General features: G+C 43.3%; 1 long non-coding RNA gene across 1 annotated transcript in view; it reads left to right on the top strand.

Annotated features, from left to right (window-relative positions):
* Positions 1 to 6,710: 6,710 nt before the first annotated feature.
* LOC143161030 (uncharacterized) overlaps positions 6,711 to 27,619 on the top strand; it is a 30,040-nt gene continuing 9,131 nt past the window's right edge. The window contains exons 1-2 of the long non-coding RNA XR_012995464.1: positions 6,711 to 7,077; positions 26,993 to 27,138. This is a non-coding gene — a long non-coding RNA (uncharacterized LOC143161030). The remainder of the gene's footprint in view (positions 7,078 to 26,992; positions 27,139 to 27,619) is intronic.

Below are 27,619 nucleotides of genomic sequence, written 5' to 3'. Positions count from 1 at the left end.
TCGCTATCTTTCCTATAGCTTGGATATTCGTTATTACACTCTTTTCAAAGGGTTCTCCTGCAGTGAAATAAAAAGAGATAATATTAAACACAAGATGTTGCAGTTTTTTAACATTTCCCTCCATTATTTTTGAAAAATGTGCTTTGCAATGTTTTTGAAGTAAATACAGGGTATAGTCACTCCCTTCCAAAATAGCACCCTGATTTTAAAGATATCTTCCGAGACGAAGAAAACAGCCTTATTTCTATTGACCCTAGTTATTGTACACACACACAAATACAGTTATCTGCTACAAATGTCTACAGTAAATTACCAGATGCCAGTGAGAACCTTATAGCCCAATGTATGATTTATTTTTCTTTTTTTTTTTTCCTGGTCATGTACTATATTACTCTGTCCAAGAGCATGCAGTCCTAAAACAGGCATCTTTGTTCTCACCTTCCGGTTTTTCGTACATGTTCTGAGGACCTAATCAATCTTTTTTTTAATCTCTAAAGTAATAGTGATAACAAAAACTTCCAATGTATTAGTGTCCATTTTTATTCAGAACACTATTGCAGAAGTTACTTTTTACATTACATACTCTCTCCTCATCTATCCCTATAGGTATTCTGTTGAATATGTGCCTCCAAATTCCAGCTTTTCCCAGCCTATGTTTTAGCACTCGTCTCTCAAAGTCAGCGTTTCATCTCTTCACTCACTCACATTTCCATGTTGATTTTTCACACAGCAACAAAAGTAATTTTAGGTCCTTGCAAGTAGTTTGATACTACACTTTATGATTTCGTTATTCTCGTATTGCATCGGTGTTAGAAGAGGGCAAGCAGCATAGCCATGCCTCATGTCCTAGGATGTAAGTGCATGGATGCTATAAAAAATATGCATTGACTTCAGTGAAAGATACTAGAGTTCAGTGGTGATATCAAGCACACAAAGCTCGGGGATAGGAATGACATATTTCAGAGGGGATTGTGTGTGTGTGTGTGTGTGTGTGTGTGCATGTTTACTTGTGTAATATGCTTAGACACATGGATGAACTAAACTTCTGTAGCACCTTGTTCATTTTTTTCACTAACTTTACATTTTGCTACTTCAACTTATTTTCCATCTATTGATCATTATTTCAGCATCACCAATACTAGCAGTAATTTTGGGAATTAGGAATTTGTACAGTCTGTCATGTGCTAAATCCCTAGTGAGTAACAAAAGCTGGTCTTAGACTAAGTTAACTACGGTAGTATTTGCTCCCTCACCTGCACTCCAGTGGGTGTGATGACATTCAGTGGTACTTCATCATTGTCATCCCATTACAAACTAGAAGTTTTATGTGCCTTTTTCTGCCCAGGAAGACTCTTCTGTAAAGGAAATTATCAATCTTAATGTCACTGGGAGACACCACATTCTCAGCAAAGAAGCAGCAATACTTTTAATAGGGAAAACTGTCAACTAACAATGCTATACATACACAATGTTGCTATTCTCATTTTTGTTTCTTAAACTAATAATAATATTTAGAGCATATATTGATAACCAATTAAAGCAGTAAAAATAAGCCAAGTTATGAAGCTAACCACAAATTTACTTAGGAACTAAAAAGAAATTAAGGGAGTATTAATGTGTTAAAGTTTTATGGGATGCTTGATAATCTATTGGGTATTCAACAAAATGGCTGCAGCAAGATAATTTCATATCAGTTAAATCACAAATGAAGCACCCAGTCCTTCACACTACTAGCTATTGAGCGAGATACTCACTTGAATATTCCTACCTGACTTCAACTCAATTTGAGATCATGTACCAGGAGTTTATTGAACTATAACTGTCAAAGACATCTTTGGAAGGCAAATATTTATTAAAAATGGAAAAGAAAAAGAAAAACAAAAACCTTAAATACTGAGGGAGCATATATTTTATGTCTATTCATCTGTCTCATTCCAGTAAGATCTGAAAGATATCCATATATATATCATTTTTATGTTGAACATGTTGAAAAGAACCTAATTGTCTGGCAAAACTGCCAGTGCAAATATGGGCAAAGTCACTGCCTTTACTGCCAATTTCTATAGAGACTAAAATTTTATTTTAAAAGCTATCCTATTACACAAAAAAAGTCATGGCTTCGGACAACAGCTTTCATTATTTCTTAACAACATTTTGTTGTGTTGAAGCTCTCATGTACAAGCTTGGACTAAACCAGGGTTCATTAATCCATGACACATTTCCAAGGGTGTGCACAAGCAGCACAGTAGATGGAGCTCCTTATCACCCATCAGACTGAATTATGATCTTTTTTTTCAAAGTCAGTACCTCGCAGTTATTCCTGACTTCCTTTTATTTTATATACCAGCAGCATCTTCTGAATCATAGAATCATAGAATCATTGAGGTTGGAAAAGACCTCTAAGATCATCGAGTCCAACCGTCAACCCAACACTACCATGCCCACTAAACCATGTCCCTAAGCGCCTCATCTACACGTCTTTTAAATACCTCCAGGGATGGGGACTCCACCACTTCCACAGGCAGCCTGTTCCAATGTTTCACCACTCTTTCAGTAAAGACATTTTTCCTTACATCCAATCTAAACCTCCCCTGCCGCAACTTGAGGCCATTTCCTCTCGTCCTATCGCTTGTTACTTCGGAGAAAAGACCAACACCCACCTCGCTACAACCTCCTTTCAGGTAGTTGTAGAGAGCGATGAGGTCTCCCCTCAGCCTCCTTTGCTCCAGGCTAAACAACCCCAGTTCCCTCAGCCGCTCCTCATAAGACTTGTTCTCCAGACCCCTCACCAGCCTCGTTGCCCTTCTCTGGACACGCTCCAGCACCTCAACGTCCTTCTTGTAGTGAGGGGCCCAAAACTGAACACAGTATTCGAGGTGCGGCCTCACCAGTGCCGAGTACAGGGGCACGATCACTTCCCTACTCCTACTGGCCACACTATTTCTGATACAGGCCAGGATGCCATTGGCCTTCTTGGCCGCCTGGGCACACTGCCGGCTCATGTTCAGACAGCTGTCGACCAACACCCCCAGGTCCTTTTCCAACAGGCAGCTTTCCAGCCACTCTTCCCCAAGCCTGTAGCGCTGCATGGGGTTGTTGTGGCCGAAATGCAGGACCCGGCACTTGTCCTTGTTGAACCTCATACAGTTGGCCTGGGCCCATCCATCCAGCCTGTCCAGGTCCCTCTGCAGAGCCTTCCTACCCTCGAGCAGATCAACACTCCCACCCAACTTGGTGTCGTCTGCAAACTTGCTGAGGGTGCACTCAATCCCCTCATCCAGATCATCAATAAAGATATTAAACAAGACCGGCCCCAGTACTGAGCCCTGGGGAACACCGCTCGTGACCGGCCGCCAACTGGATGTAACTCCATTCACCACAACTCTCTGGGCCCGGCCATCCAGCCAGTTTTTGACCCAGCGCAGAGTCCACCTGTCTAAGCCGTGAGCCGCCAGCTTCTTGAGGAGAATGCTGTGGGAGACAGTGTCAAAGGCCTTGCTGAAGTCCAGGTAGACCACATCCACAGCCTTTCCCTCATCCACTAGGCGGGTCACCTGGTCATAGAAGGAGATCAGGTTGGTCAAGCAGGACCTGCCTCTCATGAATCCATGCTGGCTAGGCCAGATCCCCTGGTTGTCCCGCTCATGCCTTGTGAGCGCCCTCAAGATGAGCCGCTCCATAATCTTCCCCGGCACCAAGGTCAGGCTGACAGGCCTGTAGTTCCCCGGATCCTCCTTCCGGCCCTTCTTGTGGATGGGCGTCACATTGGCAAGCCTCCAGTCTTCCGGGACCTCCCCCGTTAACCAGGACTGCTGATAAATGATGGAGAGCGGCTTGGCGAGCACCTCCGCCAGCTCCCTCAGCACTCTCGGGTGGATCCCATCCGGCCCCATAGACTTGTGAGCATCCAGGTGGCATAGCAGGTCATTGACTGCTTCCTCCTGGATTACGGGGGGTTCATCCTGCACGCCGTCCCCGTCTTCCAGCTCGGGGGGCCGAGTACCCTGAGGATAACTGGTCTGCCTTTTAAAGACTGAGGCAAAGAAGGCATTGAGTACCTCAGCCTTTTCCTCATCCTCAGTGACAATGTTCCCCCTTGCATCCAATAAAGGATGGAGATTCTCCTTGGCTCTCTTCTTGTCATTAATATATTTGTAAAAACTTTTTTTGTTGTCTTTAACGACAGCGGCCAGATTGCATTCTAGCTGGGCTTTTGCCTTTCTCATTTCCTCTCTGCACGACCTAACAAGATCCCTGTACTCTTCTTGAGTCGCCTGCCCCTTCTTCCACAAGCGGTAAACTCTCCTTTTTTTCCTGAGTCCCAGCAAGAGCTCCCTGTTCAGCCAGGCCGGTCGTCTTCCCTGCCCATTCTTCTTACGGCGTACAGGGACAGCCTGCTCCTGCGCCTTTAAGACTTCCTTCTTGAAGATCGTCCAGCCTTCCTGGACCCCTTTGCCCTTCAGGACCGTCTCCCACGGGACTCTCTCAACCAGCGTCCTGAACAGGCCAAAGTCCGCCCTCCGGAAGTCCATGGTTGTGGTTTTGCTGCCCCCCCTCCTTACTTCACCAAGAAGCGAGAATTCTATCATTTCATGGTCGCTAAGCCCAAGACGGCCTCCGACCACCACATCTCCCACCAGTCCTTCTCTGTTTGTAAACAGCAGGTCGAGCGAGGCACCTCCCCTGGTAGGCTCACTTACCAGCTGTGTCAGGAAGTTGTCTTCCACACACTCCAGGAACCTCCTAGACTGCTTCCTCTCTGCCGTGTTGTATTTCCAGCAGACGTCCGGGAAGTTGAAGTCCCCCACGAGAACAAGGGCTAGCGATTGAGAAACTTCTGCCAGCCGCTTATAGAACGCTTCATCCGCCCCTTCATCCTGGTTGGGTGGTCTATAACAGACTCCCAGCAGGATATCTGCCTCGTTGGCCTTCCCCCTCATCCTTACCCATAGACACTCAACCGTACCATCATCACAATCGTTGAGCTCTATACAATCAAAACACTCCCTAACATACAGGGCCACCCCACCGCCTCTCCTTCCTCGCCTGTCCCTTCTGAAGAGTCTGTAGCCATCCATTGCAGCACTCCAGTCATGAGAGTCACCCCACCATGTTTCTGTGATGGCGACTAAGTCATATCTCTCCCGCTGCACAATGGCTTCCAGCTCCTCCTGCTTGCCGCCCATGCTGCATGCATTGGTGTAGATGCACTTGAGCTGGGCTATCGATTTTGCCCCCGGCATCGGCACGCCACCCCTCGGCTCATCTCTAGCGAGCCTGGTTTTATCCCCTTCCCCCTTCGAACCTAGTTTAAAGCCCTCTCAATGAGCCCTGCCAATTCATGAGCCATGATCCTTTTTCCCTTGTGAGACAGCTGGACTCCGTCTGTCACCAGCAGGCCCGGTGCCATGTAAACCTCCCCATGATCAAAAAAGCCAAAATTCCTCCGACGGCACCAGCCCCTGAGCCACGCGTTGATCAGGTGTGTTTTCCTGCTCCTTTCAGTATCCTTCCCTGCCACTGTAGGGATAGAGGAAAACACTACCTGTGCTCCCGATCCTTGAACCAGTCGCCCCAGTGCCCTGAAGTCCCTTTTGATCGCTGCAGGACTTCTCTCCGCAACCTCATCACTGCCAGCCTGTATAACCAGCAGTGGGTAGTAATCAGAAGGCCGTACCAAACCAGGGAGCTTCCTAGTGATGTCTCTGACCCGGGCCCCAGGGAGGCAGCAGACTTCCCTGTGGGACGGGTCCGGTCGGCATATCGGGCCCTCTGTTCCCCTCAGAAGGGAATCGCCTATGACAATTACCCTCCTTTTTTTCTTAGCAGCGGCAGTCGTAATGCGTGGGGCTGACTGCCTCACCCTAGGCGACCCCCCGGATGGACCTTCATCTACATCCTCGCTTGCCTTGCCCTCAAGTTCCAGGGCCCCATATCTGTTGTGTAAAGGCAACCGGGAAGGTGAGGGAGGCCGGGCAGGGGTTCGCCTGGCACGCCGAGCAGGGACCCGTTTCCATCCCCCCCCGTCGCTTAGGTCCCCTCTTTCTACCTGGTGGCAAGAAGGCAGGGGATCCTCTGCTTCTCGCGGAGCCTCCTTCTGCTGCCTCTGCCTCAGGGACGGTAGGGTGCGGCTCCACCAATCTATCTCCCTCTCACACTCCCGGATACTCCTCAACCTTTCCACCTCCTCCTTCAGCTCTGCCACCAGGCCGAGCAGATCATCCACCTGGTCACACCGCACACAGGTGGTGTCTCTGCTGCCCTCCGGTACAGCTGACAGGCTCAGGCACTCCCTGCAGCCAGAGACCTGGACAGCTGCATGGTTGCGTGTGAGCTCCATCTGGGTCGCCACATTCCTTCTGGCGACGGCTTTCGGCCGAGTGGAAACCATAGCCGGTCCTCTTCTCGGAAGCCGACGATTACCAGTTGAGTTGGCCTCTGGAGCCGGGAGCGGGGCTGTGCCCTGCCCGCTCGCCTTCCCTGCACGCCCTGCCTGCGCGAACTGCCGCGCAAACTGCCGCGCCACGCCCTTCTGACGCGCCACGTCCTGTTTGCCCGCCCTGTTCACCGCCCTCCGGGTCGCTCGCGCTCCCTGGAGCTGCTCTTGTAAGTGAGGAGGTTTGGCTGCCGCCCCTCTTGTCCCCGCCCACGCTGAGTCAGAGCTGCCGCTCGTCAGGAACGCCCTCCTCCGGCTCGGGGAATGGCGGGGCTGAGGCTCCCTCTCGCTCCCTGCGCTTTTGCTTTTCGCGGGTTTGGCCGCGGTTTTTTGCCGCTTCAGGAAGGGTCCCCCGTCGCGATCCTCCGCTCCGGAGCCCTTCGCCTCGGTGGCTTCGCTGAAATGGCGGGTACAGTGGGTTTTTAAACTGCTGCCGCCCCTCTTGTCCCCGCCCACGCTGAGTCAGAGCTGCCGCTCGTCAGGAACGCCCTCCTCCGGCTCGGGGAATGGCGGGGCTGGGGCTCCCTCTCGCTCCCTGCGCTTTTGCTTTTCGCGGGTTTGGCCGCGGTTTTTTGCCGCTTCAGGAAGGGTCCCCCGTCGCGATCCTCCGCTCCGGAGCCCTTCGCCTCGGTGGCTTCGAAGTAAGTTCTTTCAGATTTCAAATGCTATGAATGCCTTCTGTGCTGGGAAACAGAAACAGATAACAAAAAAACAAGACTGAGAGTAGTAAATGTTCTGAACTATATTGACAGAGAGGGCAGAAGATAAGCTCTTTTTTTTTTAAATAAATTACAGCTGTTTCATATCATGCTAGTCAGTGTAAAGGATATGGACTTGTGGTTGACATTTTTATTTCTAGCTCCTCGTTAACTGTTCTGTGTCATTTATCCTATTTAATCCTCAATTTTCCTTATATTGTCATGAAGAGAACAGCATCTTCCCCACAGAGGTGATGTCCTTGAATCCTTGTTATCATTGTTGTCAATATCCTTTCAATACATTAGTAACTTGCATTGGAATGTATTATAGTACATATAAAAAGCCTTATGAAGGAGAAAGTACAGACTAAGGATAAGGATATGCATTCCAACTCAAGCTAATTTAACATCTTGTCACTGCTGAAAAGAGAGAATCCTACTACATACTGTTGTGGTTTAAGCTCAGTCGGCAACTGAGTACCACACAGCCACTTGCTCACTCCTCCGCGCCCCTCGCCCAGTGGGATGGGGGAGAGAATTGGAAAAGTAGAAGTGAGGAAAAACTCGTGGGTTGAGATAAAAACAGTTTAATAATTAAAATAAAATAATAATAACAATAATAATGCAATAATAATAATAATACACAAAGCAAGTGATGCACAGTGCAATTGCTCACAACCCGCCGACCGATGCCCAGCTAGTCCCCGAGCAGCGGCCCCCCTGGCCAGCTTTCCCCAGTTTATGTACTGAGCATGTCGTCACATGGTATGGAATGTTTCTTTGGCCAGTTTGGCTGTGCCCCCCTCCCAGCTTCTTGTGCACCTGCAGCCTTCTCAGTCAGTAGAGCATAGGAAACTGAAAAGTCCTTGGCTAGTGTAAGCATTACCTAGCAACAACTAAAACATTGGTGTGTTATCAACTTTGTTCTCATCTTAAATCCAAAACACAGCACTGTTCCAGCTACTAGGAAGGAAATTAACTCTATCCCTGCTGACACCAGGACAATATCCACCCCTTATTCTATACCATCTACGTCATGCTCAAGCCTCATATTTTCCAGTACCTTTTCATTAATCACCACCCCTTTTCCTGGGTTTCTTTTAATATATATATATATATATATATATATATACACACACACACACACAGATATCATTCCCTTAGTGTATGGGCCATCCCTCTAAAATGTTCGGTGAGTTCATTTAGTCCATGACTTTGGGCTCCATCTGTCGTAATAACCTTCCAGGGCAGGAAAGATGGAGATGGTATGTTGTGTTGGATTGTTTCATGTTGAAGTCAGTTCTGGTACCATCATCACTGTGCTTTGCTTGGTTTCATCGAAGTTATTCTTCCTTAATCTGGGTGATTCTTATTGTAATGTCATTAGTATGGCATATAATATTATGGAGCACTTGACTTCATCTGGATCTTTGGATAGCTGTTCATTGTTCAGGTCACCATAAATCACCTCCAGCACAGCTAATTCCCTCAGGAACTGGATACCCGTCTCCATGGTGATCCACTTGCTTGGGCGACATATGACATCTTCCTTGAAGGGATACCTTTCCCTCACGCTTGACAAGAGTCGCCTCCAAAGGCTGAGGACTCGTGTCCCTTTTCCAATCGCTTTGTCAATGCCCCCTTCCCTAGAAAGGGATCCCAGGTGCTTGGCTTCTTTACCCTCTAATTCTAGGCTACTGGTCCCTTTATCCCAGCGTCGGAGCAGCCGGGTGACAATATGCTCGCCTGGACGACGGCTGAAATCTTTTCGTATATCTCGCAGCTCACTTGGAGATAGAGATTGGGTGGTTACTGCCTCTTTCATGAGTTCTTCCTCTTCTTCCTCTCCAAGCAGTTGTTGGCCCTCCCCCTCCTGTTCTCGTGATGGCCCTTTTCCAGGGTAGTCTGCCTCGTACACTTCTTCCTCTGGCTCCCTTTTAGAAGAAGTTTCTTCCTCCCTTACTAAACGAGCCGACTTCCACTTCCAAGATTTCTTCTTGTGTACAGGGGCGACTGATACCAGCACAGGTTGGCTCTTTGGTTCAGCCACAGGGCATGTTGCCAGGGTCTGAGTGGCCGCAGTGCCTGCTTCCGGGGTCTGAGTGGCTGCAGGCCCTGTGGCCAGGGTCTGAGTGGCCGCAGGGCATGTCCCTGGGGTCTGAGTGGCTGCAGGGCCTGTTGCCAGGGTCTGAGTGGCCGGAGTGCATGTCATTTTACCATCAGAGCCAGAGACCTTCTCTTCCCTTTGAGGGTACTGAATGGTGTTGAACAGGGCTCGGTAGGCATGGGCCAGGCCCCCGCACATTGCAATGATCTGCATCTCTCTGGACTTGCCAGGGTGACAGCATACTTTGTCCAAATGTTCTACTAACTTTTCAGGATTCTGCACTTGCTCAGGAGTGAAGTTCCAAAGCACTGGGGGTGCCCATTGGCCTAGGTACTTGCCCATCTTATCCCACACACCCTGCCACTCAATACTATCCAGCCTTGGAGCAGATCTCTGGATGATATTCTTAAAGTGCTTATTAACCTTAGACAAAACCGAAACAATATTCCAAAGAAGTACCAATAGAAGTAACTTAACTACCCAAGGATGTTCAAGATACTGAAAAGCTACTGTAATGAAAGAGGAAACATCATAGAATAAGGTAGTGACACTGCCATTCTGTGTTTCCTCCGTAAAAAACCTCTCAGAAAAGGTACTGTGATTGCTGGTTGTCTCCACGAAGTGGTGTCCGTAGTACAGTAATGGCTTCATTGTGAAATTCACATACCAAATTAAGACCGAGGTCAATGTTTTAAAAATAAACCTCCCAAGCAGAATATCACCAATCACTGCAGACCACAGCAAACTGCAAAAACCAGCACCAATCTTTAACATGCACAGCAAAGAAACGAGCACGATGCAGATTAGGCAAATCAACATCAAGGACAGAGGAACCAACATTGTGACCCACAACTGTTAACAGATATAAATTCCTTAATACACTCTGGTTAATCTGTTATTATCTCAAACCCTTTGTACCCCACGTTGAGCGTCAAAAAAGACTGTTGTGGTTTAACCTCAGTCGGCAACTGAGTACCACACAGCCGCTCACTCACTCCTCCCCACAACCGGCCCAGTGGGATGGGGGAGAGAATTGGAAGAGTAGAAGTGAGGAAAAACTCGTGGGTTGAGATAAAAACAGTTTAATAATTGAAATAAAATAATAATAACAATAATAATGTAATAACAATAATAACAATAATAATAACAATAATAATAATAATAATAATAATACACAAAGCAAGTGATGCACAGTGCAATTGCTCACCACCCGCCGACCAATGCCCAGCTAGTCCCCGAGCAGTGCCCCCCCCCAGCCAGCTTTCCCCAGTTTATGTATTGAGCATGACATAGAATCATAGAATCATAGAATCATTAAGGTTGGAAAAGGCCTCTAAGATCATCGAGTCCAACCGTCAACCCAACACCACCATGCCCACTAAACCATGTCCCTAAGCGCCTCATCTATACGTCTTTTAAATACTTCCAGGGATTGTGACTCAACCACTTCCCTGGGCAGCCTGTTCCAATGTGACATCACATGGTATGGAATGTCCCTTTGGCCAGTTTGGCTGTGCCCCCCTCCCAGCTTCTTGTGCACCTGCAGCCTTCTCAGTCAGTAGAGCATGGGAAACTAAAAAGTCCTTGGCTAGTGTAAGCATTACCTAGCAACAACTAAAACATCGGTGCGTTATCAACTTTGTTCTCATCCTAAATCCAAAACGCAGCACTGTACCAGCTACTAGGAAGGAAATTAACTCTATCCCTGACGAAACCAGGACAATATTTTCCTACTGCTTGCCTACTCTGCTTTGCTCACAGACATGCTTTTTTCTTCTCTCCCTCAATTGTCTTGTGCCTACTCTGAATCTCGTCAGATTCTATGCTCAACCAGGTCACATCATTATACTAACAGCCCATACCAAATAAAACATAAAGGAACAGTTTTCTGATACATGGGGAAGCTGAGCATCAGTTCAGGAAAAGATATTACAAGCACAGCTATCAAAATAATGTGAAAGCTAGGACCAGGTGCCTATTGGCAGAAAAGTGGCAGGGCTATATTACTTTGCTCTTATGCTCGGCTTTGGGTTTTTTTTGAAGATTAATGAAGTACAGGTACCTATATGTCTTATTCAAACTGTTTGCTTTGAAAGTGAGCTATTTTTCTCTTTTACGCACAGTGAAGGTTGGGAAAAAGAGACAGAATGGATATTTGGCAGAGCTATCTCTGTGAACATACATTTCACTATTATCTAGCAGTCAGAAGGAGGACATTCTGGGTATACAACTGCAAGGAGGAGCCAGGAAGCAGGTTGTTGCTGGCTGAATTGCAGTTTGCTTCTTCACTGTCCTTCATGCAGAACTGATATATAGAAATGTAACCTGGTGTATACATACCAACATTCAGTTACTCCTTTTGAGATAAGTTTAATTTTCTTGTTCAGAAGTTTACACTAATTTTCAGCTCTCTGAGCTTTAAAAGTGTACCGTATGCCCTTTCCAAAGGTGAGGAACTGGGAAGGAGGGAAAATTGGTGGGGGGGAAAAAAAATCAAAGGAAAAATAGGTTAGTTTTCTTTGAGAAAATCCTACCTCCATATCAAAAGAGCCCAAATCCTGAACTTAATCTAACAGGCAAAAAGTTCAAAACCATTTTCTGACCTCATTTTCCCTGGTTGATTTGTTTTGATGTAACTGCCCTGGTAAAACAGCTTGTCCAAAATGCTGCTGCTAAGAAATCATCTCTGTCTGTTGGTGTGGTATGTTGACCCCAGCCAACAACTGAAAACCCACTAGCAGCTCACTCACACCCCACCCCCACCCCCACGCCACCAGCAGGACAGGAGAGAGAATGAGAAGAGCAAAAGCTGAAAACTCATGGGTCGAGATAAAGACATTTTAATAGATGAAGCAAAGCTGAATGTGCAAGCAAAGCAAAATAAGGAATTCATTTACTACTTCCCATCAGCAGAAAGATATTTAGCCACTTCCTGGAAACACAGGTCTTCATGACACCTAACGGTTATAGACAAACACCATAACCATGAATGTTCCCCATTTCTCCTCCTTTCTGTGAGCTTTTATTGCTGAGGATGACATATAGCATGGAGTATCCCTTTGGTCAGTTCAGGTCAGCTGTCCTGGCTGTGTCCCCTCCAAACTTCTTGCCTACCACCAGTGTACTCACTGGGGGGCCAGAGTGGGGAAAAAAACCCCAAAAAAACCCACCAACAAAAAAAACCTGGACAGTGTGCAAGCACTACTCAGCAATAGCTAAAACATTGGTATGTTATCAGCACTGTTTTAGTCACAAATCCAAAACACAACACCATATGGTCTGCTATGAAGAAAAATAACTCCATCCCAGTGAGAACCAGTACAGCAGATCATTTAGCTTAAATACCCTACTCTTTCACCCCTTGCTCCTAGCTCTTACATGACTGACTGATAGCATTGCTCCCTGCTTTGTAATTTAAACACTGGAATTGCTTGGTTGAGACTAGAAGTCTCTCTGGCACTTCTGCCTTTGTGTGTACCTTCTCAACATAATACAGAGCTACATGGTGGTACATACTTTTATGGCTCCTTCTAGCAGTGTGCCACAGTGACATGCCATCTCCTTGTTTAGGCATCACTTGATTCCTTTCTGCCTACATGCCTATGCCACAACTTCCTTCTTGTGGTGCCTGCTTATAAGGCTGCTTCTTTGACCTCATTCTTCTGGTGATGTAAACAAGAGTGAAATTGTCCCAAAGCTGTCTCCCTTCACATGTATTCAAAGCTCAACTTCTGAAATAGCTTCCATGACACTAAATACAGTTTTGTCAAACTATATAACAATATAGTTATGGTTGACTAAAATTCCTGAAATGCTGGCATTTCTGGAAAATTGTTGTGAAATCCCATGACTCCATAGTCTGCTCTCACTAAGATCAGTAGAAGTTTTGTTGCTGAGTTATCAAGAGAAAGATGAATCTCATCTTTCTAAATGCAGTTTAAAGGTGGAATAAAAATCCCCTCCAACTGTAATTAGAAAGTTCACAGAATATTGAATAAAAATGTTCTCATGACCTAGTGGAAACAGGGCACTGAAATGGCAACAGAATGAACTAAAGTCACTTATACATTGGATAATTACTTGGATAATAGTATTTGTATTTCACTTTCAGTAAATGTCTTCTCACTCCCAGCCTTGGTCCCAGGAACAGAGTCAGCACCTTACAGCAATTAAACACCTAGCTCAAGCAAACCTTAGAAGGAACAGACCTTCTAAGCATCTATTTCTTGGACTTCTGATGCATCATGACTGCTGTTTTTCTTTCAGTGTTTATCATTTAATAAATTTTCTTCACAGGTGGTGACAGAGAAATTATATTTGTCCAATCTAAATAGCACCTGGAATGCAAATTTAAAAGTGAAGTAATCAGATTTATGTTAGATGACAATGAGAACATATGTAAAGGACACATAGAAGTGCCAAAGAAACTTCTAGCTCAACCAATCCCTTCTGGCTTTTCAATTCCAAAACAGGTGGGGAATCATCTAAGCAGATTGTATCTCAGGGTTAACTCAATCCTCACTGACTGCTCTTACTCAGTTAGGAGGGGGTCTTGTCAGACTAGGTAATTGCTTTAAAGAAAAAACAAGCAAGTCTGCAATTTTGGTTGTTCATGAAACTTTCAGAAAACATAGTACAAATGTTCTCTAACGCAGTTATGGGCACCGTTTCGTCTTCTGGTAAGCAGTTTTTTCCAGCCATATGCTCAGATTTATTCAGGGAAGTGAAAGTGTTTCTATGCACACACCACAACCTTTAGCATAAGGAAGTAAAGTTGTTTTCTATGATGAGGCAACTATATTTATGCTTTATTTAGAAACACATATGAGATAGATGGTCTTGCATGGCTCATACAAATGAGGGCTCAAGCCTGTAAGGCAATTATTTTGGTGCAGATCCAAGGAAGATCCTGGGAAACTGAAACAGCTTGAGGTGGATCAAATGCCAAACTGGGATCCAAAACCATAGCTAGCACTTTTCTTTACAGAGATAAGTGATTTCTTTTTTTACCTCTTTTTACCTATTTGCTTGTATTCCCACTCTGTGCCTGCCGAGCACTGTCTTAACCCAAAACACTATACCACTAACTCCATCACAAAGGTATAGGAGGAAGCACTGAATTTGTTAGTGTCTTGGCAAGCTTAGTACCCCCATAGAATCAAAGCTTTTACAGATGACAGCCATAACTTCATTTACAAAAAACAAATTCATAGTCAGAGGATGAGCTATTACCAGTTATTCTATTTGGTTAGTGTTCTCCTTGGCAGTGGGAGTCCTCAGTTCAGATCCTGTCATCCTAAGGAATGCTAAATTCATATCTCCTACCAGTAGGTGAGTGGCTTAGTCATCAAACTCTAGGCAAAGAATAGAAGCAGCTGAATAATGGTGCTGTACAGAAAAGATGTACTCTACCCCACATGTAGTGTAGAAAGGGTTCAGGAGTTCACTCAAAACAGTGCTGGCCACGGTAGAATTCTCCTGAAATAAGCAGCAAAAGCTGCCCATGTATGAACTTGGACCATCTAAAACATGTTACCTTACTAGCTTGTGACAAGACTGCAGCTGCAGATTTGAAGGAATGAGAGCACAGAAATGCAGGAGTTAGGAGGAAGGAGGGAAGTTCATGGAGATGGATAGTGGACATCCATAAATTTTCTTTTTAGCCAAGGAGATTTCTCAGGTAATGATTTGTTAGTAAATACGATTTTTATTTTCTATTTACAGAGCATTAGAATTCTGGGAGAGGAAATGGGAGTTGAGTGGGGCTTGAGGTTTATTTGAGATAAACTGAGGGCATAAGAAATAGAAAGGAATAGAAAGCGGATAGAACTTATGGACATGTGAGATAAAGGAAAAGACAGTGACTAATATTTGAAAAAGAGGAAAGGAGAAGTTACATCATCCACTGTGAAAACTTTTCTAAGAATATGTGACATCTGCTGCACCTGGATCTCTCTCAAAAAGAAAAAAATAGCAGTGCTCTTCGAAAGCAGTTTTATGAGCCCGAGTTCCAGGGATGAATCCGTTTTGGCAGGAATGATTTAGCAGCAGCCCTGTTGGGCTGAGTGAACCCTCATTCTAAAGGAGAGGCATTGGACTCCTAAAACCAGGAGCCATCAAGGCATGCATTGGATAAAAACTGATTAAAAACAGAACAAAACAAATCCAATAGCATAGTATTAGTTCAGATAAAAAAAGTCAGAGTCCCTGATGCACGTGCTGAATTTTTTAGAGCTTCTTGAAAACACATTTCAAGATGAAAGCTCCACAATCACATGGAAGTTAAGCAGTTTAGTCAGCAATTCAAGTATAACTTCAGTTTCATTTAAGCATTCTGATACATAGAGGAAATTTAGGAATACATAATCTTTAGCATAAAAGCCTGTATGGTGGACATACGACACATATTTTCTTTTACTTTTAAAATCTCTTCAAAAAAATTGGACTTGAGAATTACAAAAGAGCAGTCATTTTTCTGGACATCTTATTGAAGAGGGTAATCAGGAATGGCACCTCACATACCTACCCTTGACAGTACTTTCAAATACTGCAATGGTAAATAAGATTTTCATTGTCATTCCCACCCTGACTCTAGAGCCACTACTTTATTTCAGAAGTAACATATAGCTAGGAAATTCATGCCCACCCACCATACCATTGCTGCGCTGTAATAATGGGATCTATTAGCAGTGCAAAAGACAGTCTACAAGAGCTTTGCTGTGAGTGGCAGAAGTGCAGCAGGGTTTGATAGTAGACTTTCTGAGGTTCCTGTACCATAGAGAAGGACGCCTGTGATTCTATACACCTGTAAAGTGACAAAATACATTTCTATTCATTACCTATTGCCATCAGCAGTGAGTATGGAAAACGTGCTGCCCTCTTTAGGGATTCTAAAACAGGCAGAGGAGAAATGGAATGAGAAAAGACCTGATTTCATAAACAGGTATCAGACTATTAATAGTAGCATAGGAATTAGATTACTTGTGGAACAATATTAGCTCATGGTGACAATATCTCTGTAAATTTGTTCCTTCCTCATAACCTGTGAACATAACCTGTCTCATTCCAGAGACAGAATGGGGAATAGAGAGAAACAATGAAATAACTTTATTGCTAGGTTGTGACACTTATTTTCTCTAGGTTATTGAGAGCAGAAATGTACAGCAGTGAGTGAGGTACCTTGCTATGCATCTTCATGCAGAGTTCAGGGCTGCAAACAACAGCTGCAGGCTCTGTCACTATATTCTCCTGATATTCAGCAGCACATGAGTAACAAAGGATGCTTTTGTAGAATTGCCAATAAAGTACAGGAAATATTAACTCAGTCCTTCATTTCATACAAAATTTTAATTATTTTTTCCCTCCATACTTTTCCTATCCACCTGCCAATCCTCACATATGGCAATAGAACAGGGCCATTTATGACCAACACATGACATGCCAAAGTGTGTTTCTTAAAATTATTTCTACATTTTTCATGGAGGTTTTCCCATCATGCTTGATGCATCATGCTTGCAGGGTCTGATCCTGCTGGGGGACTTCAATCACCCCAACATCTGCTGGAAAAGTGGCACAGCAAGCTGTAAGCGGTCTAGGACACTTTTGGAGTGTGTTGAGGATAATTTCTTAATCCAGGTGATAGACAGCCCAACTAGAGGAGAAGCATTACTAGACATGTTGCTTACCAACACAGATGAACCAACATGCGAGGTCAAGATTGGTGGCAGCCTGGACTGCAGTGATCATGCCCTGCTGGAATTCACAGTCTTGAGGGATACGGGCCAGGTGAAGAGTATAGTCACAACCCTGAATTTTAGGAGAGCAAAATTTCAGTTGCTTAAGGAATTAGTGGATGTGACCCCCTGGGAAACTGCCCTCAGGGATAAAAGAGCAGAACAGAGATGGCAGCTATTTAAAGACATTTTTCTTAGAACACAAGAACTCTTGATTCCTATTTGTAAGAAATCAGGCAAGGAAGGCAGGAGACCAGCATGGCTGAGTGAAAACATTCTGGTCAAACTAAAATGTAAGAAGGAACTGCACAGGCAATAGAACCAGGGGTACGCATCCTGGGAAGAATATAGGGATACCGCCTGGCTATGTAGGAAGGGATCAGGAAAACTAAGGCACAGTTGGAGCTGAATTTGGCCAAGAATGTGAAAAATAATAAGAAGGGCTTCTACAGGTATATTGGTCAGAAAAGGAAGACAAAAGAAAATGTACCCTCCCCTCCCCTGACAGAAGAACTAACAACAACTGACAAGGAGAAGGCTGAGGTACGCAACAGTTTTTTGCCTCAGCTTTCACTGGCAATTACTCTTCCCACATCTCTCAAGTCCTGAACCTCAAGTCAGGGACTGGGGGAATGAAATCCCACTCATTGTAGGAGAAGATCAGGTTTGAGACCACCTGAGGAACCACAAGTCCATGGGACCTGATGAGATGCATCCCAGGGTCCTGAGGGAACTGGCAGATGTAGTTGCTAAGCCTCTCTCTCCATCATATTTAGAAAGTCATGGCAATCAGGTGAAGTCCCCAGTGACTGGAAAAAGGGAAACTTCACACCCATTTTTATAAAGGGTAAAAAGGAGGACCCTGGGAACTACCGACCAGTAAGCCTTACCTCTGTGCCTGGGAAGATCATGGAACAGATCCTCCCAGAAGTTATGTTGAAGCGTATACAATACAGCTGATTAGAGACAGCCTACATGGCTTCATCAAGGGCAAATTGTGCCTGACGAATCTAGTGACCTTCAACGATGGAAGGACTGCATCAGTGGACAAGGGAAGAGCAACTGATATCATCTACTTGGACTTCTGTAAGGCCTTTGATATGGTCCTACACAACATCCTTGTTGCTAAATTGGAGACGTATGGATTTGATGGGTGGACTATTCGATGGATAAGGAATCGGCTAGATGGCCACATCCAAAAAGTCATTGAGTCAATGGCTCAATTTCCAAGTGGAAAACAGTGGTGTCCCTCAAGTGTCTGCACTGGGACCGATATTATTTAAAATCTTCAATCAATAACATAGACAGTGGGATTGAGTGCACCCTCAGCAAGTTTGTGGATGACACCAACCTTGAGGGAAGATATGCCATCCAGAGGGACCTTGACAGGCTTGAGGAGTGGGCCCATGCAAACCCCATGAAGTTCAAAAAGGCCAAGTGCAAGGTCCAGCACTTGGGCAGGGACAATCCCCAATATCAGTACAGACTGGCTGATGAATGGATTGAAAGCAGCCCTGCCGAGAAGGACTTGAGGATACTGGTGGATGAAAGATTGGATATGAGCCAGCAATGTGCACTTGTAGTCCTGCGCTGCATCAAAAGAAGCATGGCCAGGAGGTCAAGGGAGGTGATTCTCCCCCTTTTCTCTGCTCTTGTGAGACCCCACCTGGAGTACTCTATCCAGCCCTGGGTTCCCCAGTACAAGAAAGACGTGGACCTGTTAGAACGAGTCCAGAGAATGGCCACAGAAATTATCAGAGAGCTGGAAAACCTCTGCTATAAAGAAAGTTTGAGGGAGTTGTCGTTCAGCCTTGATAAGAGAAGGCTCTGGGGAGCCCATGTTGCGGCCTTTCAAAATATAAAGGGGGCTTATGGGAAAGATGGAGAAATAATAATCAATCTACATTTGTCTAATATTTACAATCAATATTTATTTTATGTATGTTGCATATACCGTGTTTCCATAAGTTTGAGGTTAGGAATGGGAACACAGAAAAACTGAAAAAAATCAAATCATGAATAAAGACAAAAATCTGTTGGTCACAGCTCTCATGGTCAGGTTGGAAAGCCTTCATTCAAGTGTTTTCTGCACTGTCACCCAAAGCTATGATATCTGTTCAGTTCTCAGCCTTCAAAGTGCTTCTGTTTGCTTATACTCACCTGGGTAAATGCAGTAGGTTAGGAGTAGGCTTGAGGGAGGCCATGTCTAGAGAAAGGTCCATTTAATGAAAAGCAGAAATAAAATGCAGCTATGTGTCCAGAAGATCCCTGGACTGTCACATACATACTCCACATGCACATACGTTTGCTTCTTACTACCTCCTCTAACACCTCCTTGCTACAATCTGCATGTACCTCCAGTTGCAGGCAGACATACAGGGCAATCTAGTCATCCTTTTTTAAGGCCACACTACTTTTTTGTAGATCTTCCTGTGGAAAAGGATTAGGTAGCCACAATCCCTAGGAGTATTGCTGGATGGAAAATAAGGTATATATGATTCATAATATGACAATCCAGCTAGCACTGTCGTCAATAAACTGAGAAACTGCAGGTAAATTAACAAGAAGATCATTCCTCCATGTAGGATGAAAACTAATTTCCTGTTTAAACTTATCTACCACACGTTTTTAGATATCCAGAAGGCTGTAGGTAACCTTCAGCTGTAGCGGACACCTTTCCAATGTAGGCATCCTCTTGTTCATTTTCTATTTGTTTTCAATACGCATTTTAGTAAACCCAGCCAGGAGTAACTGTTTCTGTGAGATGCTTTTGATAATGACTTTATGGAGATGCTGAAGTAGGCTGAGTTTGAACTAAGACCTAGTACAGGTACTTACACATAGAGGTACTTTTTCTTAAGTATGTTCTTGTTCTTTAGATACAGGCAGATAAAACCATAGAAAAAGAGAAGATACAGAGAATGTGATCTGGGTCTTAACAGAGCTAAACTATAACAGAGAAGCACAGCTATATCTGAAGGCAGAATTTGGCTGGGAAATGTCACTGAAACAATTCACAGAGCACAAGATTTGAATGCTGGTTATGACTCATTGGCTATACTAAACTGAACAGAAATAGGCAAATTCTTAACTTTAAATTGCTGCTATGCTCATTTATTATCCTGCAAGTTCATTCTTTTTCCCCCTCTCCCCACATTTACAAAATCTGATTGAAGTTAAGACTTGAGTGATGCCAATGAGAAGATTAAAGTAGAAGAAAAATATCATTTCAGTAGCTGGACTGATTATTATGAAACCAGACAAGTGACTTATATAGTGGTAAAAAGAAAACAGAGTTCTATCATCACTGCACTTTGCTCGGTCTCATCAAAGTTCATTCTTCATTAATCTGGGCGATTCTTAGTTTAATACTGTTGATATGGCATATAGCCACCATAGAAGTGATGATATACAGTACTATACAGCAATTAACATCACATAATTCAGATCATTGGCTATTCTCACCCAAAATCAAATCCACTTGAGGTACACATCAGACCCCTCCATCTTCCTGCATCACCCACCAAGTGCACCCAGGTCCATGAGCAAAAGCAATCCCACGGATGGGTTTGCCTTTGCCTGAGGCAGGAATAACCCAAACTGTCTTCCCCAGCATATTTTTTACGTGTATTACAGGGACTTTATCCCCCGCTACAGTACATAAAAGTTTTGACTGGGCAGGGCCAGCTCGATTGGCAGATCCCCGAGTGTTGACTAACCAGGTGGCCTTTGCTAAATGTGTATCCCAATGTTTGAATGTCCCAGCAACCATTGCTCTCAGCTTAGTCTTTAATAGTCCATTATATCGTTCAATTTTCCCAGAGGCTGGTGCATGATAGGGGATGTGATATACCCACTCAATGCCGTGCTCTTTGGTCCAGGTGTCTATGAGGTTGTTTCGGAATTGAGTCCCATTGTCTGACTCAATTCTTTCTGGGGTGCCATGTCACCATAGGACTTGCTTTTCAAGGCCCACGACAGTGTGGCAGTGGCATGGGGCACGGGATATGTTTCCAGCCATCCGGTGGTTGCCTCCACCATTGTAAGCACATGGCGCTTGCCTTGGCGGGTTTGTGGGAGCGTGATATAATCAATCTGCCAGGCCTCCCCATATTTATATTTCAGCCATCGTCCTCCATAGCAGAGGGGCTTCAACCGCTTGGCTTGCTTGATTGCAGCACATGCTTCACATTCATGGATAACTTGTGCAATAGTGTCCATGGTCAAGTCCACCCCTCGATCACGAGCCCATCTGTATGTTGCATCTCTTCCTTGGTGACCTGAGGTGTCATGGGCCCACTAAACTATAAATATTATTATTATTATTATTATTAATAATAATAATAATAATAATAATGATAAAGGAATATACAACATAAGCGATGCACAATGCAATTGCTCACCACCTGCCGACCGATGCCCAGCCAGTTCCTGAGCAGTGGTCACTGTCCCACCAGCCAGCTCCCCCCAGTTTATATTCTGAGCATGGCATCATATGATATGGAATATCCCTTTGGCCAGTTTGGGTCAGCTGTCCTAGCTGTGCCCCCTCCCAGCTTCTTGCTGGACAAAAAGTCCTTGACTAGTGTGAGCACTACTTAGCAACAACTGAAACATCAGTGTGTTATCAATATTATTCTCATACTAAACCCAAAACACAGCACTATAGCAGTTACTAGGAAGAAAATTAACTCTATCCAAGCTGAAACCAGGGCACCACCCAGTGTCTTCCAAATACGGTTCAAAGGTGACAGGCAGCCTAAGGGAGCAGTTTCATCTACAGATATCATTTTAGTCACATTGTTCTGCTCATTCCACATTGTTATAGTGGTCCCAGAGTTGTTATATGGAAGACTCTAATTTTGAAAGTCAGAAAAATTAAACATAATTGAAAGATAGCACTAGAACATTTTAATTTCTGCTCCCTTCTGGCAACTGGTAGATAGCTTGACTATTCTTCTAGAATACAAAACTAAAAATAGTTGATATTCTAGATTGTCTCTACAGTAACAAGGAAAATGGTTTCTCACACTAGAACTGTTCTAGCAGATCTTAATGTGGTCTTCATACTGCCTACTCAAATCTTTGCCATAATACTGTGAGTAAAACTGCTATTATTTCCTCCGTTTCAAAGAACGACAATGTTTTTACACCAGTCTGGGCCCCCTCCCATTCTGAAAAGGACATCCATATTCAGAGCTTAAGCAAATACAATCAGCTTTCTCCTTCCAGCTACCAATCTGACAGGTGGCATGAAACTGCACACAAACACACATGAAGTCCTGGCTGCTTCTTTCCTGATGGTGTTTGTTCCTTCACCACTTATGAGCCCCTTCAATATTATACATCCCAGTCACATGTCAGTGGTTCTGCTGCATACAAGATCTTGATCCAGTGTCTGATGAAACCCTTTAAAAGACTCTTCCTGATGTCAGACCCTGAAGCTGATCTCAGTATCACCTCAACAGTAAAACAAAGATTTAAAAACATTCACAGGTGGGCAGGAATACGGAGAGAGGAAGAAAAATGGCTCTGCTTCTTTCTTGTTTTAAATGGGTATCAGTACACTGAAGATGATGCAAATATGTCCCATGACAAGTAGGAGGGAGTCACATTTAAAATCAGTCATTGAGTCATATTTTTTAAGTTGTTTTTAAGCTTAGACCTCAGCCAATATCATCACAGAAAAATTCTCCCTCCTATGCCAGATGAATTCTCAGCACAAGAGACAGTAAAAATTATTTTTTTGCAGGCACTTCATCTTTCCTTTTTTTATTAACACTTGGTGTGCATACACATCACACAAATACAGCTTTTTTGGATTTGTGCAGGAAAAAAATAGGATATACAAGTGCAAGCAGGGCCATTCCTTTCCCTTCTCTTGAAGGAAAAGAGGGGAAGAACACTTAAGATTTTTTGAAATAGAAAGTACCAGAGGTTAGTAGCAGCCACTAAAATTCCAAATCACTATTTTGAATATGTTATTTAGGTATGTGATATCCTGATCCCTCTATTACTATTTGTAATCTTTTATTTTCTGGGAAAGTGTATAAATATTGGAAGGATTGAGTCATAATTCAGACATCAGAAAGCAGAGGTTTTGAACCGTGAGACCATTCTGAAAAAATTAAAAACTTAGTAAGTATTTGTAACACTAAGGAGCTGAAAAGCACTCATGGAACAAAGCAGTCTACAGACTTTTCTATGAATTGAAAAAAATTACCTGTGGTTACTACAAATTGGAATGAAAAAAAAAAAATCAAATAATCGAGGTTGGAAGGGACCTCTGGAGAACTTCTAGTCCACCCCTCCCTGGATCAAAGCAGGATCAGCTAGAGCAGGTTACTCAGGACATTCCCCAGCCAAAAGAAACTCCAATGCCTCTCTCAGAGATCTGTCCCAGTGATCAACCACCTTCATGGGAGAAAAGTGTTTTCTTACTTTGGAATTTTCTGTACTTTGGTTTGTGCCCATTGCCTCTTGTCCTTCACTGGCAGCCACTGAGAAGAGTGTCTTCTTTACACTCTCCCATCAGATATTTATACACATTTATAAGATTCCCTCTGAGCCTCCTTTTCTCCAGGCTAAACAATCTCACCTCTGTCAGTCTCTCATATGACAGATGCTCCAGTGTCTTAATCATCTTCATGGTCCTTCAATGGACTAGCTCCTGTATGTCCATGTCTTTCTTAGAATCATTTCATAGAATCATAGAATCATTTAGGTTGGAAAAGACCCTTAAAATCAAGTCCAACTGTTCTTGTACTAGGGGCTCCAGAACTGAACACAGCACTCCAGATGTGATCTCACTATCGCTGCATAGAGGGCAAGGATCACCTCTCTTGTCCTGCTGGCAAATTTTTTCCCATTGCAGCCCAAAATGCTGTTGGCCTTCTTTTGCTGCAAGGGCACATTGCTGCTTCATGTTCAACCTGTTGTCCACCAGGACCCCCAGGTCCTTGTCTCCAAAGCTCCTTTCCAGCCAGTCAGACCCCAATGTCAACCTGCATATGAAGTCCCTCTTGACCAGTGCAAGACTTCGCACTTCCCTTTGCTGAACATCATAAGGTTCCTGTCTGCTCATTTCTCCAGCCTGCTGAGGTTCCTCTGTGGTATCTGGGGGGGGAAAACCATCTGCAGTAACAGCCAGTCTTCCAGGTTTTGTATTATCTGCAAACTTTCTGAGAGTGCACTCCATCCCCTCATCCAGGTCATTAACTGAGATATTAAACAACACTGAACTCAGTATAAACCCCTGGTGTACTCTTCATGTGACTGGTCTCCAGCTGGACTTCATGCAACTAAAAACTGCCCTTTGAGCCTGGAAGTTCAGCCAGTTTTCAGTCCACTTACTGTCTATTCATTTAACCTGTACTTCATCAACTTCTCTATGAAGATGTTATGGGAGACAGTGTTGAAAGCCTTACTAAAGTAAAGATAAACAACTTCCACTGCTCCACTCTCATCCACCAGTGACATTTGCTTTCTTCCAGTACTCATCTCAGGATCCTGAACTCCACTATCTTACAGGCACTGCAGCCAAGGCTTCCCCCATTATTTCCTCAAAGTAAAGGAAATGTAAGTGATTTTTGTGTCTGTTCACTGCCCCTGTTTGCTTGCTTTCATTTTATTGGATGTATGGACCAAGTTTTAGACTAACAGTTTTCAGCCCCAGGCAATCTGAACATATTTGAATCAGAAAAAATGCAGTACAGCATTTGTATTATATTTAGTGACTATAGTAGTATCAAAAGTATTAAATAATTTTTATTCATCAAGGTGGCACATACAGACTAGAATAGGTGGCTTCCTGTTTTGCAGACTGAAAGTGCAAAAAACCACATTTCCTCCATCTTGAGGAAATACTTTTGATAGACTTTCAAAACTAACTTTTGTGTCTGCAGTTGTTCTAGTTGTGTCATAGGAACTCAGTTAAGAAAAAGACAGCTGGGATCAGCAGGTTTGGACAGTTTAGATACAAGTGTCAAAGCTGGACAAGGTCATGACTCAGAGAAGCCAAAGACTATGTCAGAACAACAGCCTAACAATGAAGCACACAATGAAGTTGGAAAAAAAATACAGAAGCAAATAGTTCACCAATTACAAGTTTGTTTGTCATGAACAGACAAAGGTGAGACTGAAAGCCAGGAATCTAAAGAAGCTATATTGCTAGGTGGAGTCTAGACTGAAGAGTATAGGCCTAGAGCTAGGATCACAAGAGACTGGATTTGGTCAGCCAGATGGATCCAAGCTCTTTCTGTACGTAAAGGAAACTACAAGAGGAAGAAAAGGAGGGTCTTGAAAAGAATAGCACCAGAAAGCACCTAGAGTTTATTATGGAATAGGTACTGCACAACAGTTACTTAGGATTTTGAATCCTAGCAGAACAAACAAGTATTTCAGCTTTAGAGTAAAGTCAGAAGCTACAGTCGATAAATGGGTCAGTCTAGCCTTCTGATTTTATAGAAAGTGAACCACAAGAATTAGGGGATATAGCTTAAAGTAATTTACAATGTGGCATATTACAGTGTAAATTTATGGTGCTGTTGCATGTGTCTACCTTTTTATCTTGTGCTGAATCTGTATTATAAAGGGAGGAGAAATAGTATTCTTTCTTTTATTCCTTCCTGTACCCCTATCACTCTTCTTTCTGAAGAAGAAGGAATGGGCTCAGGCATTGTCAGAAAACTGTAATGCCAGGAAACAGCTATTTAAAGCTTTTTGGTCTTTTGTCAACTGGAGTACCTTTAAAATTTCTACACAAAATAGCTGGGAGAACAGAGTTTGTTAAAAACAAAGAACCTACCTTTCAGGTGCTTAATTTACTATATTTCACCTTATCCGTAGGTCTTCAGCTATTGTCAGTTAATGAAAAGAAAGTCATCTGGCTATTAACAAAATCCTAGATGCAAATATTAATATTTTACAAACAAATAAAAAAGACCAAGCAGTTTTAAAGAAAAAATTAAGTAAGAATAATCTAAAATTAACAACATCCTTGAACTTGAGATGATCCTCACACGAAACACAACTGTTCAGGGACCCATGTTCTCTCTTCCATATACCATCTTCACACTTTGCCTCTTTCCTTCAATGTGCTGTGAAAACCTGAAAAAGCAGTTGATCTCAGAAACCTACTACATCCAGAAGGAAGTGGTTTGTGTGAAACCAAATATTGCTGACATTTCTGGGCACGTATCATTGTTTTTTAAACAGTAACATGGCCTCCTGAGAAGACAAGCAAACTTTGAAGTCACTGGGGATGTTTTTTCACTGGAAAAGGCACAAACCTTACTGAGCTTCCGTGGCCTCAAACCATGGTCCAGAAGCAGCCTAGTTACATTTTTACTGTGACTGACGTTCTAAGACCTGGTGTGGGGCTAGACTGCTTGCTAGATCCAGCTCAGGTGCACCTTTACCGTGTTCTTCTGTGGGACTTATTCTGGAATCAGCTTAGGGAGAACCAGATCCAGTGGTTCTGGACTTCCAGTTAACCCTCTTTCTTAGTGAGAAAATGTCCTGGCTAGTAAAGGCAATATGATGGGAAAGTTTGTGTGCTTTAGGAATAGACAATATTCCCTTAGGAAGATCCTAATCATCAACAGCAGTACATGTTCATCTCAGTGGCATTATTCCTCCTCTTTTTACAATATTTTTACAATCTGTTAACTTTAACGGCTTGAGATGAGTTAATCCTCTTTTACGTCTATATATGTGAGAGCAGAATCAAACCCCAGTACCATCTTCTTAAAGATGAGCTGCTGCTTCTATGACATTAAGGCTTTTCTTCAAACAATACACATTAACTTTTGAAAAGAAGTTTTAATCAATATGTAAAGTGGCTTTACTGTGTCAGGAGAATAAGAAAAAGCTCATTTTACTTAGTTTTCCTGAAGCTTTAAAAATAATCAGAGACTACTTTTATCAAGGAACCTAGCACAGATATAACCAGTACATTGTGAAAGGGAGTTATTTAAGATTATCTTGAAACACTGGCCCTCTAGTTTTTTTGTTGCAGCATGATGAACATCATTAGAGAACTTCACCACTCTTCAAGTAAGGGAGCAATTTGAAAGCTGATCAGAAGAATATTACTTCTCACAGATGTTCTTGTAATTGTGATATGCTGGGAAAGGACTGCTTGACTACAGTAACAAGTTGCAGGTATTCACTCTAAATAATCAGAAGGTTTGCTGTTATTCATAAGTTTCGTTGTATTATCAAACAAAGCAGGAAACACACGGTTTAGCTTCTATTTCCTACTCAGAAATAGGATCTCTGTGGTGCATATGCCTCATGTTTTATATTCCTATCTCTGATGCCTACTGTCTAACATTGGAATAAATTATATGCGAGTGCTCCCTAGATCTACAAAAAGGTTAATAATAAATTTTTTAATGGGTCCTACAGGTAGCAGTTCTGTAAAGCATCAGTTTTATATAATTTGTTTTGTATAATGCTCCAAGAAAAGCAAGTATGTTTATATTTCAAATGAGAACCACACTGAAATCTGCTACAAGTGAAAGTTAGTTCTTTGGCTCAGACTCCTGCTAAGATAAAATATATTTCCTTAGCTCCCAAAACACTTAAAAATACTGTAGAAAAAGAATTTCATTCTTCCTGTGTGTCCTAATAACCCATAATT

This window comes from Aptenodytes patagonicus, chromosome 5 (assembly GCF_965638725.1).
Source record: "Aptenodytes patagonicus chromosome 5, bAptPat1.pri.cur, whole genome shotgun sequence".
Classification (NCBI taxonomy): Eukaryota; Metazoa; Chordata; class Aves; order Sphenisciformes; family Spheniscidae; genus Aptenodytes; species Aptenodytes patagonicus.
The sequence above is the reverse complement of the archived record's forward strand: the minus strand, read 5'-3'. Positions and strand labels throughout refer to the sequence as shown.